The sequence below is a fragment of the Trichechus manatus genome, unplaced genomic scaffold (genome assembly GCF_000243295.1).
Source record: "Trichechus manatus latirostris isolate Lorelei unplaced genomic scaffold, TriManLat1.0 scaffold00027, whole genome shotgun sequence".
Taxonomy (NCBI): Eukaryota; Metazoa; Chordata; class Mammalia; order Sirenia; family Trichechidae; genus Trichechus; species Trichechus manatus.
The window spans coordinates 22,573,980-22,587,338 of NW_004443963.1; the positions used below are offsets into that span (position 1 = coordinate 22,573,980).

The window sequence follows — 13,359 nt, forward strand, 5'->3', positions numbered from 1 at the left end:
CTCTGTTCCTTCCCAGGCACAGAGGGTACAGGGAGGTAGGTAACCGAGAGTGCCTGTCCGACACCAGCACGGTGCAGACAGCTGGCTCCAGTGCGGGCCCCTAGTGCCCCACACACTGCCCTGTCACATTCCTTAAACACGACCATGGCCACTAACCTGACCCAAAGGTATCTTCACATCCTTTTCAACCCGTTAACTGACGGCTACTCTATACCGTTTAAGAATAAGAGGTGAACACAAGAAGTGTGATCTCTGGTGACGGCTGAGTTTACAGTGGGGGCTGCCCAAGCCAGGCAAGCTCCCTGGGGCTGGAATGAACGACGTCCCTGCCTGGATGCAGGCTGGGAAGGCAGAGTCGGGGCCATGAGTAATTTCTAAACAAAGGGCAGGGCATCCATTTGCTGCAGTGAGCCCAGCTTAATGGGGAAGAGGCAGAAAAGGGAGGGATGGACCCTGTGGAGCAGCAGCTTGTGACCCCCGTAACTAGGTCAGGTGCCCTTTCTGGAAGGAGTGGGTCAACAAGGAGAATACTTGGAAGGGACAGGAGGCAGGGAAGGAGCCATTAACAGAGCTGCACCCCAGCTGGGTGTATGAGGTCCCAGCCAGCATCAGACCAAAGATCAACTGAGGCAGCAACAGGCTTGCCCCTCAACAGAGCTATGTATCCAAAGCTAATGCTAGGAAAGCAATTTAGAGACACACTTGTTTGGTCACTTCTTCACTGCTACCAGGTGCAACTATTTATCACAAGCTCTAGTCTCGAAACCACCGCGCAGAATGGATTTGTAGCAAAGCAGTGGAGAGCGTGCCTGGTCACAGTGCACAGGAGCTGGGTCGATGGGACCGGACAGTTATGAAATAGGGAGCACACAGACACTTCTGGTGGCCACCAACTGCAGACACCCCTCTCGGAACTATCAAACCAACTCCTAAGGGAGCCCCCCAAGAAGTCCAAATAGGTAGTCAACACCTACAAAAATAAATACTGCAAACCAAAGTTCTCACAGACACTTCACACCCGTTCATACTTTTTCTCTGAGAACCAAGAAATCCTAGCTCTGAGGATTCTCAGGTTCTCATGAAAAGCAGAGACCTTAGACACAGCTTGGTCAACAACAGGGTGCAGTCACCTGGGGAAAGACAGAATCAATTCACTTGCCAAAAAATATCAAAATAATAATCTGGCTTGCTACAAAAGATGCTCCAGACTCCAGGGAAGAAGGTGCTGGGAGCCTGCATACGATCGGGTGCAGCCAGGCAGGGAGGGAAGGAGGTGCAGGGAGGGTGGCTCAGGCCTGGCTTGCCTGCTCACTGGTGGAGGTGAGCCCGGTCCTCCGGGCGCTTGATGTGGATCCGCCGCACACGCTCAATCCGCTCCCGCTCGCGCTCTTCATCCTCATCCAGATGGTGGGAGCGCCCAGTGGCCCTGCCTGTGGCCTCCAGTAGTGCATTGTCAGGTCCCCGGCTATCCTGGGCCTCATACAGCAAAATATTCAGGGTCTCCTCATCAATCCGGGCTTCAGGGAACTCGACCTTGCTCTGTTTCTTCTCAGTGGCATAGACGATGGACGTTCAACAGACTTGAGCAATCTTGCGGCCCTGACCATGAAAGGACCAGCAGCAGATTTCGTCCCCAATGACATCTTTTATGAATAGGACCCTCCCGTTAAAGCACAGAGACAGCTTATCAAACAGTTCAACGTTTTTCAACATATTGTCGTCAGAATTACTGGTATATGAGTATTTGTTGTTACTTCTGTTGTAGAGCAACTTCATGGCTGGCTTATTTGAAGTTGCGATAAATTTTTGTTCTTCCTTGGATGAGGTGATGACGAACTTTGCAGAAAGGCTCATACGTGTCTTTGTTCTTCACTGTCGGTGAGCACTCCATGAGCCGGCTGAACGTGGCCTTCAGCATGGTGTCCTGTTTGGTCAGCGTCTGCATGGTGGTGTAGTAGAGGGCCCCACCCACGTTCAGCTTCACGTACTTGGAGCTGGGGCTCGTGCCCTTGAAGGAAGTGGTGCGGGTAGCAGCTGCTGGCACCGCTGAGCTCACCACACTTTCCCCTGACATCTCTTCCATGAAAAGTCGGAGGACGCCGGAGTCTCCAAACCCGGACGGAGGGAGGCAGAAAACACCCAGCTCATGCGAGCCGGGGGCGGAGGCGGGGCCCTCCATATGTCTTTTTATTACTGGTTTTTAATCTCATTCTGTTGTGGTCAGAGAATAGACTCTATATGATTTCAATCCCTTCAAATCCAGTGAGACTTGTTTTATGACCCAACAAATATTCTATCTTGATGAATGCTCTATGTGTACTTGAAAATAATATGTATTCTGCAGTAACCAGGGGTGATGTTTTATAAAGGACAACAACGTCAGGTTGGTTGGTAATGTTGTTCAAGCCTTCCATATCCTTACTGATTTTCTGATCACTTGTTCTATCAATTCCTGAGAGAAGAGAGTTAAAATCTCTGAATATAATTTTGGATTTGTCTATTTCTCTTTACACTTGTGATAGTTTTTGCTTCATATATTTTGAATCTCTGTAATTTGGTGAATACTTATTTAATATTATTATGCCATTTTGATGACTTGACCCTTTTATGATTATGAAATGCCTCTCTTTATCTCTGGTAATATTCCATACACTGAATTCTACTTTGATATTAATATAATCACTCCAGCTTTCTTACGATTTGTGTTTGCATGCTATATCTTTCCTTATCCTTTTACTTTAACCTATATGTGTCTCCATATTTAAAGTGTATTTCCTATAGACAGCATATTGTTTGGTCTTGCTTTTTTATCTAGTCTGACAATTTCTGCCTTTTAATTGGAATGTGTAGACCATTTATATTTAATGTAATTATTAATATTGTTGAGATTGTTCCATCTGTTCTTTATTTTTTCCTCATTTGGATAAATAGAATAATTTCTAGAATTTCATTTTTATCTTCATTATTGGCTTAATATACTTTTCATTTTATTATTTCATTGTTTGCTCTAGGGTTCACAATATGCATCTTATCAAAGTCTACCTTCAAACAGTATTACACCATTTCACATATAATGTAAGAACTTTACAACAGTTTACTTCCATTTCCTTTGTGTTATTGTTGTCATACATTTTACTTCTATATGTGTTATAACCTCACAATACATTGTTATTATTTTTTGCTTTCAACAGTTATCTTTAAAAAATTTTCTTAAAATAAGCAAAAGTTTTTCAATATTTATCCATGTATTTACCATTTCTGTAACTCTTATAGAACCATGTTTCCATCCACTATCATTTTCCTTCAGCCTGAAAAAAAACTTCCTTTAACACTCAGAATTCACTCAGCTTCTGTGTCTGAAGAAAGTCTTTATTACACTTTATTCACTGGATTATAAAACTCTAGGTTGACACACATTTTTCTTTCAGAGCTTTCAGAATGGTCTTCCAGTGTCTCCTGGCTTGCATTGTTCCTGACAAAACATCTCTAATAATTCTTAGATTTGTTCCCTTATACTTAATACTTCTCTGGCTGCCTTTAAATATTTCTTTTTATTGACAGTTTTCAAATGTAGTTTTCTTTAATGTTTAGCCAGTTTGGAGTTGACTGGGCTTCTTGAATCTGGGAGTTTACGGTTTTCATCAAATTGGGGGAAAACTGGCCATTATTTCTTCAGGTATATTTTGTGTCTTACATATATGTTAAACTGCTTGATACTGTCCCACAGGTCATTGAGGCTCTGTTTATTTTTATTTTTCAATCTTTTTTCGCTCTGTGTTTCAATTTAGATGGTTTCTATGTCTTTATCTTTTCTTCTGCAGCGCCTAATCTGATGTTAAGCCCATCCAGTAAAATTTTCATTTCAGATATATTTTTCAGCTTGAGAAATTCCTTTTGTTTTTCTTTCCACTTTATGTTCATTTTTTCCTTTAAATCCTTGCACATATTTATAATAACTATTTTAAGGTCACTGTCCACTAATTCCATCATCTCTGTCATTCTGGGTCTGTTGTTATTGACTGATTCTTCTTCTGTTTATAGGTTACAATTTGCTGCTTTTTTTTTTTGTATGTAATTTTTATTGGATCCTGACATTGTGAATGCCACATTGTTGAGTGTTTGGATTTTGTTTCCTTCCCCTTAAAGAGTGTTGAAGTTTGTTTTGGCAAACATCAAGTTACTTGCAGATCAGCTTTATCTTTCTGAGGCTTGTTTTTAAGTTCCGTTAGAGTGGATCTAGGCTAGTTTAGCTTTAATACTAAGCATCACCCTTCTGGGGTCTCTACTGATTACTCCTAGTGTTCAATGCTGCCTCTTTACTCTAGGTAGATGGAATTCAAAAATTTCCCAGCCCTGTGTAAATGCTGGGAGCTTCTCAACTTGTACTTACCTTATAACTGGTACAGTAAAATCTGTGAAAGCAGGAAACTGTGTAAGGCAGGAATTGTCAGAGAAGGAAAACTCAGATATTTTCCACTAGAAGGAGTGATAGAAAAGTTGTAAGACTGCACCCTGTCAAAGGCAGAAAACTTGCAAGATCCAAAGAACAAGGCAATCCCACTGAGTTCCAGCTCTCACAGGAGTCATTGTACTTGTACAGCATCATTGAGTTTCACTTTATCCATAAGCAGATTAGTATTCAGGCAAAAACTCAAAGAGACTCCTATGCAGACTTCTGGAGCTCTTCCGCTGCATAGCTCTCTTCTCTCAAATATTCTGACCCACCAATTCTGGTTGCTTCGGCTTCCCTGAACTCCAATTTTTATCTCCTCAGCTTAGAGAAGCAGCCATGTTCTGCTTGATTCCCCTCTCTCTGTTGCTGTTTGGAAACTGCCTCCAGGTGGAAGTCAGGATGATTGTAGGGTTCACCTTGTTTTCTTCTCTCAGGGATGATTGTTCTTCACTACCTGTTGTCCTAATTTCTGAAAATAGCTTTTTAATATATATTTTCTAGGTTTTTTTTTTTTTTTTTTAAATGGTGGAAGGCAAATTCCATATCAGTTACTTCTTGTGGCCAGAGCAGAAATCTGTTTTCTGGCTCACTGTTTTATTTTTGAACTATTTTTATTTATTTTATTTATCATTGATGTTCTGCAGTTTCACTAACGTGTGTTGGGTGTAGATTTCTTTTTTATTTATCCTGCTTTAATGACTTAAATCAGTTTTGGAAAAATCTCAGTTATTATCTCTTTAAATATTGCCTCTGCCTATTCTTTCTTTCCTTTTGTCCTGGAATTTTAATTAATGTGTGGTAGATCTTCTCACCCTATCTTCTCCCTTACCTGTCTTCCATTTTTTCAAATTTGTATCTCTCTGTGCTGCATTTTGGATTTCTTCTGACCTACATTCCAGTTTACTAATTCTCTCTTCAGCTGAGCCCAATCTGCTGTTAGATTCATTCTGTTTGGTTCCGTTTCAAATCTGCTAGGTCACTTTTTATATTTTCTTGTTCCTTACAACTATTTTCAGGCTTGTCTTACAATATATGGCTGACAGTGCCAATCTCTGAAGTCATTGTGAATCCATATCTGCTGATTCTAATTTCTGCTGACTCTCATCCATGGTGCATTCTCTCCCTGTAAGCTTGCTTATTTACTACCTTTGGGAAATTATTTGTGGGGATTTCTGAGGCCTAAGATGAAGGTGTTTTTATTGAGGGAGGATGTGTATTTGCTTTGCCAGGTGCCTAGGTTGAAAATGCCAGTCTGAGATAACTTTAAACTAAATTCAAGGTTTGAGGTTTACCTTGACCACCTAGGTAATGTAAATTTCGGCCCCAAATCAGGTTGGTTTGGAATTTTTCCCCTGCTTTGTTCAGCACCAAGGAAACTTTCTTGTAGTCTCTTGAGGGAGGTGGCATAGAGGGTAGGTTTACTTCTGTTTCACCTTTACTCTACGGATGTAACCCTTTAATTTCCTAGATTAATGTGAGAGTGTCTCCTATAAGGCTCCACTTTAGGCCAGCCCTGAGTTTTAATTTCTGAGGCCAGCCACCAAAACCAGAGTTCGAGTTTGCCTCGATAAGCAAATACCTTCTGGGCAAACGTGGTTTCTTTGTTCCACTTACCACTTTGAGTTTTCCCTTTCCATTAGATTTTGACCTGGTATTTCCTTACTATCTTGTCAGCTCTTTGATGCTTTTAAGATGTTTTAAATATTTTATCCATCATTTTTAGTTGTTTTCAAAAGTTGATTCAAATAACTTAGCCTACCACGTTCCCAGACACTCAAATCTGCTTTTTTTTTTTTTTAAAGATTCTATCAGATAGCCTCTATAAGCAATCCGAAATAGCATTGATTAGGTTTTTTTGTTTCGTTTCGTTTTCAGGGAAAAATTCACCCAAAAGTGCATTATTTTTCAAAATAAAATAATTAGAAAATGTCTTTTATCATGAGACATTGTGAGGATTCAAACATACAGCAACTTCCTCTTTTCTGAGAAATTATTTTGGGGAGATAAAAATTTGTCTTATATTTAGGTGTATATGGGATATAAAGAGCCTTTCACAATACCTAGCATAGAAACCCACAGAAACCCATGCCGTTGAATCAATTCCGACTCATAGCAATTCTATAGGATAGGGTAGAACTGCTCCATAGGGTTTTCAAGGCTGTAAATCTTTACGGAAGCAGACGGGCACATCTTTCTTCCACGGAGCGGTTGGTGGGTTGGAATAGTTGACCTTTTGGTTCGCAACTGAGCGCTTTAACCACTGCACCACCTTACCTAGCATAGAGTAGGTATTTAATAAATATTAGCCTTTTCTTCCTCTTTCTCCTCTAGCTCCTCAGGGACTCCTCTTTTTAAAAAATCTAAGTTGTTTGGCTTCTTAAAATTATGTGATTCTATTCTTGCATAGGGTAAGCGGCATAGGCAGCATGACATTTCTCCTAGTCTTTTCTAGTCCACAGTGGTAATCATATGAGTCACACACACACACACACACACACACACACACACACACACATGCGTGAGACCACATAACCTTGTAAATTACTGTTTTTTATGACCCTATATTTTACAGGGATTGTTATGAAGCATAATGATCAATATATCATAGTAGAAACTCAAGTTCCATTTAGAAAATGAAGACTTTTTGGTTCCAGATAGAAATAGTCCTTCTACTCACATAAGACTGGGAATTTCTAAGAAAAAATAAGTAAGAACTTAATGTAGAATCTTTCTTCTTTGACCCTAACGAGCATGAGCCAACTTTTCCATAGTAGAATAAGCATATCTCTAAGATATAAGGCCACTGTTTGGAGTTTAGGCCAAAGCCACTTCTCTACCTTCTAAAACATATCGTAACATTTTTTGCAAGATTACAAGAGTATAATGAGGTGCAGGAGTCCTTCCACATCCTCGCTGCAAATTCTCAACCATTATCACCAGCACTACCTTCACATTAAAATGGCTTTGTTTTCTATCATTTATGTCTGTTAATTCATTCTTCTTTTCCTATTCTGAGATTTCCCTTCTTGTAGAGTTCTGTCCACGATATCAGAGACCAAGAAAGAGAGCAAAGCACAAATTCATAATATTTTTCAAGTTTTCAGAATTCTTAGAGATGCCCCAATTCAATACTTTCTTATCCAATAATTAAATGGAAAGCCAAGAGAGGTTATGAACTGCACAAGATTACAGACACACACTGGAACCCCCTGGGTTCTTGACTTCTGTGCTATTACACGTCCCACTATACTATGTTGCTGGTTTCTTGCATGCTTTTTTCATCTAGACCTCAGTCTCTCTACCTCTACTCCCTCGCCCTCGAGCATATAAGTATTTGGAGAAGCTGAGGCGGGGCAGATCTTGACGCCAGCTAAATAAAATTCTTTTCATCGTTGCCTGGGAAATGCAGAAGGATTGGGAATGCAGAGATGGAGGAGACAGAGAATAGGACAGGGCTAGGGAGTAAGGGAAGGTCAGAACTGAGGGGAGAGGGAAAAGCATCCCAGGTGGAGAAAACTATTTGAAGTTTCAGTCCAAGAAAAGAATAAGCTATGCTGGGGTGGGGCAAAATAACAACAGGAACAAAAATATAGGATACTAACTCAGGTCAACAATCCTCATATAATGGGATATATCCCACACCCTAACTTTCCCCAAGTAACTAAGGAAGATATGACATCAAACTAATATGTGAGAAGCATTATTAAAGAACTGACACTTCTGGCTGGAAAGGTATAAGGACATGGATCTTCCTTTTTCCACAGTGAGAAGAAATGGGCTGAAATTGCTATAGGACATTAAGATTACACAACAAGGGCAAACAGCAGTGCATACATAACTGAAAGAGGCTGAAGATTCAGGGAATCTTGAAACAAGATCTAGAGGAGACACCCTTCGGTCTGGGATGAGTTAAGTTCAGTCCTGCCTAGAGGCAGAGGGAGGGATGAAATGTCCTGTCACTGAATCTAGAAGTCTGGATCAGGGCTGATTCATGGAAACAAAGCGTTTCATTATAGAGAGAGGTAGAGAACAGCAGGAAAAATCCCCAACCTATTTGCCTGGAAGTTCAGAGCAGGATAGAAGCTTTCTGGCTTGATCAATTTTAAACTCTGATTTTAACAAAAAAGATTTAAGTTAAATTAAAGGGACTTCCCATAATACTACCAAAGGGCTTGGATCTCACTTACTGAGTTTAGTAGCTAGAAACAACTAGCAAGAATAGTTTAGGCAGTATCAGAGAAACAGAGACAGGGATAAAATTACTGCTTGGTTTGGGAATTTAGGATTTGTCTCCGAGACCTCAGAGCTTGACAGGGAAGGCTTTTTAAGTAAGGGTCTTCCCAGCCTAGTGGCTATGCAAGAACCCACTTTTGGGAACCCACAATGAAGTCAGGGTGTGTCTGAGCGTGTGCTGAATTCCTGGCTTCAATGACAGACTGCCAGGCGGCTGAAGAGTCTGTCATTGCTGATGTCATCATATTTACAAGATTCATAGGTCCCCTCTCCAGTAAGACCCAGGAATGAGGGCTTCTCTGCACCTGCAGCTATCTCCCACCAGTCTACACTGTATGAAGAAGCAAAGCATTTAGGGTGATAGCGGTGAGGGTCCCTCTTGTGTGTCCATTCCCTCCCACCAGGGGAATGAGGAAATGATGACTTGGAGAATTTACAGTGAGCTCCACTGCCCTGGTCATGGCACCTATGTTGCAGATTCGGCTAGATTTAACAATGGAATGCTCTCACTTTCAGAAACTCTTCAAGCGAGAAAGGTCTTTATTTATTTGAAAGAGAGGTAGAAGTATGGATAAGACAATATCTCAAATATCCTTTCAACTGAAATAGTCTGATGTCTATGAATTGTCTCCTGCCATTAAAATCCTCCCGCCAACATTGTGAGAAATTCAAGAGTGTGGGTGCTCAGTCTATCTTCCTCAAGTAATTGTTTCTAGGCTCTGCCCCTGGAGATGCCATTAGAGAACTGACAGGCATGAGGAACCGGCTTATCCCCACGGAGTGAAACTCCCAAACAACCAGCCCCACATTCCTCTCTGAGTCATGCTACCAACCCCCCACTGTGCCCTGAAGGTCAGTGGGCTGGGAACCCTGCCACATCCGGAACAACTGCAGCTGGAATAAGATATGTGTTCTGATAGCCCCAATTCACCGCCTCCCAGCCCCATCCCTGGTTCACTCCCTGGCCTGTGACCCAAGTATTATGATAAGATGCAGTCAGTGATGGGAAGAGGACAGGCAACAAGCTATCTACCCTAGGGCTGCCAGCCTTACCTAGGGAGATCTGATCATAGGCTCTGTGGCTCATCTCTGATTTCTCCACTTGCTGTAGCATGGTATCCTCCCAGCCCCTGAGAAGGAGGCACTTCTCACTGTCCGAGTCAGTGGATGAGAACAGAGGCACACATAATTCTTCATTTGTTAAGTGCCTACCATGTGCCAAGCCCTATGCTAAGTGCTACATATACAATGGTGCACAAAATAGACACAAACCTTGCATATAGCTTGCTGTCTAGTGGGAGAGGCCAACATTAAACAGATTCACAAGTTATATAAACTCAAAATGTAATCAGCGTTACACAGAAAAAAAGAAAAGTGAAAAAAATTCACCTTAATTTACTTTTGGATGCCTACACAAAGGCTCTCATATACACAGAGATAAAAGCATGTCATCTGTGTCTATCCGTGATACTCTTTCTGACTCAGCATTTCTATACCAAACCCAAGATCAATCCAAGCAGTGGAAGGATGGAGTCCACAAAAATCCACAAAGTGGGTAATCCACAAAGTAGGGATAAAGATTTCACCTTATGTCAGTATGGAAATTCACCCTTGGCTATTCATCTAGATATGAAAATCATCTTAAAATTGGTCACAAAAATTTCATTTACACATCTGACTTTAATAAACTTCATCCTCACTTCCTCAAAGCCTTCCATCTCTGAAGTGGAAAGGCAAAAAAAAAAAAAAAAATTTTTTTTTTTCCCTAGGAACCAGAGGGGCATGCAGCCATAAGGAAGAGAGACCTAAAAAGATGTGTTCAAGTCACCTTAGCTTCCTCTCTTTATGTCCTATCCTGAAATCACTGACTCTTAGACCTGAAGACAGAGGTTTGGAGGTCTTTTCATCTATTCCACTGCCTCCAAAATCATGCAGACAGATGGTAATTGACCCCATCCTTCTAGCTCCTCAGCTAAAGGGACTTCACAATTTCCTTCAGTCAGCTATGTAATTCAGTCTTTTGGAAAGTTCTTCTTTGGTAATTCTATTCATTCTTTTCACACAACATTTAAATTCCTTTGTTTGTATTTTGTCATTTAAATCTAAATATGCCAAAAGAAAGAGGTGGATGCAGTACAATATCTTTTTTCCAAAACCTCATTCATATTTAAATATTCTATGGAAAATGACCACCCTTTCCTCCTGCTTCACAGAAAATCCCAGAGAAGGTGCAAGGTGGAAATATCGTAAGAGGCTGGGAAGGTAGAGCTGGGACTTTACTCCCCTATGGTCAGTTAGCATATATTGCCATATAGCCTAACCCAGGTTTGGAAGACCTCTCTATGGCAGGCTGGGCAAATCCACAGGCAGTTTTTAGGTGGTATTTCCTCCCCTCAAACATGGTCACTCCAAAAAGGTAAAGATTAATGGAAAGATAGCTGATGTGAATGTTTCTTTGTTTCACCACGAAACCTTGTTATATAAGAAAAATGTGTAAATTGAAGTATGCAAAAAGTATGTGGCTGGGTAAGCTAACTTCTGTAGAGTCATTCTATGATTCCAGAATAGAACATAGTTAAGTGAAATGTGGAGTCCATTTGGATAAATAACTACAGCTGAAATTGAAAAAAAAAAATTTTTTTAGGAACAGTGAGACATTAGGCTTACATTACAATTGGTCTTTGTTCTTTACCTCATGTTAGCAGAGTTCTTTAGTCAAATAGTAGTCAGATTCTCAAAAATTTTAATGTCTTTTTCTCAAAAGCTAGGGGGAAGAATAAAAATTTTGTCATCCTGGAGTTATTTTATTCATTTCCCTGCCTCCAGCTAGGAAGATACATTATCCCATTTTGGTCATCTAGGTCCTCTACCAACTCCACCATAATCTCCCACCAAAGTCATTTCTCTTGACTTTTCCTACTTAGACCTTGTGCTTCAGCCAAGATAATCTATTCACCAACTCCCACTGCCCTGACTCATTCCCATATTTAAGTCCCTGATTGGACTATGTTTCCTATCCCCTAGAATGTTGTCTTCATAGCCTCCACTTTCCACAGTCTCCCATCAAAACAAAGTCCAAAACCCTTTCCTCAATTAACTCCAACTAATTGAGATTACTTGGACCAACAATCAACATCCATGGAAGCAGCAGTCAAGAAATCAAACAACGTATTCATTAGGTAAATTTGCTGCAAAAGACCTCTTTCAAATTTTACAAAAGCAAAGATATCACTTTGATGACTAAGGTGTATAGGACCCAAGTCTTGATCTTTCCAATCACCTCATATGCATGCAAAAGTTGGATAATGCAAAAGGAAGACAGAAGAAGAATTCTTCTGTTCAAACTGTGGTGTTGGTGAAGAATAGCGAATATACCATGGACTGCCAAAAGAACAAACAAGTCAATCTTAAAAGAAATACAACCAGAATGTTCCTTAGAAGCAAGGATGGTGAGAATTTGGCTTGCTTACTTTGGACACGTCATCAGGAAAGTTCAACAGCTAGAAAAGGACATCATGTTTGGTAAAGTAAAGGGACAACGAAAATGAGGCAAACCCTCAATAAGATGGATTGACACAATAGCTGCCAACAACGGACTCAAACATACCATAATCATGAAGACGATCCAGGACCGGGCAACGTTTCATTCTGTTACACAGAAAGTTGCCATGAATCAGAGCCAACTCGATGGCACCTAACAACAACAGCGATTGAAGTTACTTCTTTGCTCTGTTTCACCTAACCATTCTGTTTCAACAATATTTAATAGAATAAACTTGCATGCATGCCTGTGTGTATTATGTGTTTCTATAAGACAATGGGAGAAATTATGTTTTCTGTCTCAGTTTTTATATTTTAAGTTCCTTGAGGGCAAGGATCATGGCTTCTGTTACTTTGGAATCTCCAGTCTTCCCATTCCACTCCTTAGGATTTTTCAGTAAGTGCTAAAATTATGTTTGAGACTGACTAACTGCTCATCACAGAATGAGACATAAATCAGGTCTTCTGTATCAAGTTCAGAATTGAGATACGGAACAATAATGAATAGTAATTCCAAGAATAAGGAGAATAATTAACAGAGGTGAAAAATCTAAAATTCTATACTCTGTCAATGTCTTCCACACTTTCAACATTGTTTGGGAACATTTGATTAAGTAGTTTCCCATATCAGGCCAATATCTAAACTCTCACTTAGAAAGAACATTGAGTATAAGCTATATACAGGGAGAAGCAGAGCAACTTAGAGCAGGTTATGTACTCAGGTAACTTAGTACATAACAGATGCTTAATCAGCATTTGTGGAAGGGAGGAAAGGTGGAAAGAAGGACTGAGAGGAAGAAAGGGATCAAGAGAGTCAACAATTCTAAATCAGTCTTTATTGTCACCTGCTAAAGTCAAGAAATCAAACGACGTATTGTAAATCTGCTCAAATCTACGCCTTGCCGTTGAGTTGATTTCAACTCACAGCGACCCTATAGGACAGAGTAAGACTGCCCCACAGGGTTTCAGAGGAATGGCTGGTGAATTCAAAATGCCAACTTTTTGGTTAGCAGCCATAGCTCTTAACCACTTCGCCACCAGGATTCCAAAGACCTCTTTAAAGTGTTAAAAAGCAAAGATGTCACTTTGAGGACTAAGGTGTGCCTGACCCAAGCCATGGTATTTTCAATCGC

At 40.5% G+C, this 13,359-nt stretch overlaps 1 pseudogene; it reads right to left on the reverse strand.

Moving 5' to 3' along the window:
• Positions 1-777: 777 nt before the first annotated feature.
• Positions 778-2,083, reverse strand: LOC101356616 (BTB/POZ domain-containing adapter for CUL3-mediated RhoA degradation protein 3 pseudogene; annotated as a pseudogene).
• Between the last annotated feature and the right edge of the window lie 11,276 nt (positions 2,084-13,359).